This window comes from Phacochoerus africanus, chromosome 11 (genome assembly GCF_016906955.1).
Source record: "Phacochoerus africanus isolate WHEZ1 chromosome 11, ROS_Pafr_v1, whole genome shotgun sequence".
Lineage (NCBI taxonomy): Eukaryota > Metazoa > Chordata > Mammalia > Artiodactyla > Suidae > Phacochoerus > Phacochoerus africanus.
In genome coordinates, this window is record NC_062554.1 from 41,880,095 (window position 1) to 41,884,180 (window position 4,086).

Consider the following 4,086-nt stretch of genomic DNA (forward strand, 5'->3'; position numbering starts at 1 on the left):
GTTTCATGTATTGGTGTGGCCAGGCCATAGTACCCAGGTCTTTGGTCAAATGTCATTTTATCTAGATGTTTTCATGAAGATTTTTTTAAACATGAGACTAATGTTTTTAAACTTTAAAAAATTTTTTTGGCTTTTTAGGGCTGCAGTAGCAGCACATGGAAGTTCTGAGGCTAGGGCTCAAATCAGAGCTACAGCCACAGCAACAAGGGATCGAAGCCGCTTCGGTGACCTATACCACAGCTCACAGCAACGCTGGATCCTTAACGCACTGAGTGAGGCCAGGATCAAAATCACATCCCCATGGATACTAGTCGGATTAGTTTCCGCTGCGCCACAATGGAAACTCCAAGACTAACATTTAAATCAGTAGACTCCAATGAAAGCAGATTGCCTTCATAATGTAGATGGGCCTCATCCAGTTGTTTGAAGGCCTTAATAGAAAAAGACTGACTTTCTCTGAAGAAGTAGGAATTCTCTCAGCAGACTGCCTTTAGCCTCAAACTGCAACTCTTCTCTGTGTCTCCAGCCTAACAGCCACCCTGTTCGTCTTGGCTGCTCCACATCGGCACAATGTCATCAGCCAAACCTTTTCAAGAATCCTCTCTCTCTCTTGCTATATATACACATCCTGTTGGTCTGTTTCTCTGGAGAACCCTGACTACTACAGATTTTGGTACTGAGAGGGGCTCTAGGGGAACAAAATCTTAAGGGTGTGTCTTTGGAACTGGTTTCAGGGTTTCTGGAATTGGTTTCTGGTGTGATTAAAGACACCAGTGACTCTAATTCCAGCAATACAGAATGCTGTCTTTATAAGAGGAGACTAGGACACAGGTAGGTACAGGGTAAAACCGCTTGAAGAAATGGAGAGAAACTGGCCTTCTACAAGCCAAGCAGAGAGGCCTCAGAGGAAACCAACTCTTTTGACCTTGGACTTCTAGACTCCAGAATTTTGAGAAAATAAATTTCCAGTTTAAGTCACCTATCAGTTAGGTCTTCATATCACTTCTATAGTATTATTTATTCATTGTTCTTTTTTAGCCTGTTCTTAACTTCATTGATACAATATCCTATATTGGAGTTCCCACTGTGGCTCAGTGGTAATGAACCTGACTAGTATCCATGAGAATGAGGGTTTGATTCCTGGCCCTGCTCAGTGGGTTAAGGATCTGGAGTTGCCACGAGCTGTTGTGTAGGTCACAGATGCGGCTTGGATCTGGTGTTTTGGGGGCTGTAGTGTAGGGCTGATTGGACCCCTAGCCTGGGGAACTTCATATGTGGAGGGTGCGGCCCTAAAAAGACAACCAACCAACCAAACAAAAACTAATATCCTATCTTATCCTTCTGAGGATATTACCTTGGACTTAAAAGTTCTGTTCCTTTATCTTCTTGAGTGTCCTGTTTGTTGAGTGCTGTGCTGGTTTTTTGGTAGCAAATTTCCACAATGTTAGGTGCTTTTTGCTGATCCTCATCTTGTAGGAGATTTTCCCTGTTCTAATTTCATTGGGGGCTGGTTTTGGGGGGACAATCCTGCCTCAAGGGACTGTGGGTGCTGAAATAATAGACAGTATTTCTAGGAGGTGATAGTGGTTATTTGGGGGGGGGGGGCATGGGCTTTTTTCCTGCTTCTTCCTGGGTGCTGCAAGTTGCCTAATACGCTGTCCTTCCTCTCTTGCCCAGGTACCCATATTCAGAGTTTCAGTCCAGAGGCCAATGTTCTGTTGGCAGTTCCTTGGTATGAGTGGACATGGGATGTAATCATCCTATCGGGTCAGCTCACCTGGACATTCAAAATCTATTTTTGTTTGTTTGTTTTTTAGGGTCACACCTTTGGCATAGGGAAGTTCCCAGGCTAGGGGTTGAAACAGTGGTAGCCGCCAGGCTACTTCACAGCCATAACAATGCAGGATCTGAGCTGCATCTATGATCTACACCAGAGCTCACAGCAATGCTGGATCCTTAACCCACTGAGCAAGGCCAGGGATTGAACCCAAGTCCTTATGGATACTAGTTGGGTTCCTTACCACTGACCCACTATGGGAACTCCCAAAATCTATATCTTAATCACCCAGATGTTTTGCCAGGGATCCCTCCTGACCTCCTGCATCTACACCTTGAACTTGAAGGACTTCCTTCATATCATCACCTTTCCTGATAGTCCTTGTTCTGGACAAAAATTACTTCTGTTAATCTAGCCCCATGTATATTTTGTCTTTCATGGATTCCTCATGATCACTGGCATACATTTTATTTTATTTTTAAATTTTTTATGATTTTTATTTTTTCCGTTATAGCTGGTTTACAGTGTTCTGTCAATTTTCTACTGTACAGCAAGGTGACCCAGCCACACATACATATATACATTCTTTTTCTCACCTTATCCTCCATCATGCTCCATCATAAGTGACTAGATATAGTTCCCAGTGCTGTACAGCAGGATCTCATTGCTTATCCATTCCAAAGGCAATAGTTTGCATTTATTAACCCCAAATTCCCAGTCCATCCCATTTTTATTTTATAGTATGTTTATGAATTTGTTCCTTTAAACAATATCTGTTATGCTCCTTTTAAGGATTTAAGTCGGGAAAGGAAGATAGGAGTTTGTGGTCAATCCATTCTCCAATTTTTGTGTATTTCTGTGCACTAGAATAGTGTAAGTAGAACTAGAATTATTTGTTATTTTGAATCTTGATAGAATTTATCTTAAATTAAGAAATCCTCTGCACCTGAATTAGTGGCAGAGTTTTGATGACCTAGAATAATTCTTCTATAAATATTAGGCTTTCTAGGTTTTCTTTATCTTGGTCAATTTTGATCATTTGTATTTCGTTTAAACCCCCCCTTTTTTCCCCACAGAGATCTTTTAATGTGATACCAACTTGACACAATAAATTTTTACAAGTTTAAAACTCTCCTGTGTATCTATTGATATGTCTTCCAAATACTGCTTATTGCGTAATGAGCAACTTTTAGGGCAAAGCTAATTCATCTTGTTTCCTCCATAGTGTAGGAGAAAAGGGCTTTATATATTTGTTTAGTTTTCTTTTTAATCTCTTTCAAAGTGCTCATTATACTGACATTGGTCATGGTCCAGGGGACCAGACTTTGGCCAACACCAGGTATGTGGCTAATAATTCACGTTTCTATACACTGTTCATCTTTACAGCTCTGGCCGTCAGTACGAAGTCATGAAAGTTATATGACTTTCGATTTGCTTTGTTTCATGATTACGTCATCTCTTGAATATGTTATTTGTACCCTTGTAGGGTTGGCGAGTTTGGTAGACTCTCTAGCTTCTTTGGATCCAGGAAAAATAAACACATGCCTGTGTGACTCAGTGATCACTTCTCTGAAGTATTACAGGGAGCTTTAATAACTTTCGCGTTTCTCTTCCTTCTGTGGCATCTGGGAACTTTTCTTCTTGGCATTTCTGAAAGCATGGTACAGTTTTTTTTTATTAGCATATTCAGAATAATCTTCCACCAAATTGCCTCAACTCTATATTTCTAAGAATATAAAAATTTCTCTTTAACCTCTGCTACTTGGGATCTTTCACCATCCACTTCATGAGTTATTTTCTTCTACTTCTGTATTTTTACAGAAGAATTTCTTCTATCTAACGTGACAGTTTTACTTCCTCACTGATAAGCCAGGTTTATAGCCCAAATCTACGAGTTTCTAGCTTTGTCAACACAGGCAAATCCACTTAACTTCTCTGACCACAGTTTCTTCGTTAGAAAAATAGAAGAGTTAAAATTATTTCCATCTTGTGACTCAGCGGGTTAAAGATCCAGCATTGCTACAGCTCTGGAGTAGGTTGCAGTTGTGGCTCGGGTTTGATCCCTGGCCTGGGAACTTCTGCATGCCAGGGCTGTGGCCAAAAACATTTCTTCTTGAAGGATTGCTATAAAGATGAAGTGAGATAAGGAACACCCATTGCTCAGGTTGGCACAAAGGAATCCATAAACCTTAGGTGGTGCGGACAATCATAATTACCATCATTGTCGCCATTTGTGTCAATTGCTTTTCTGTGATACGAAGCAAAAACTCCAGTTTAAACTTGCAGGGCATATTTGGGGTGATCACGTG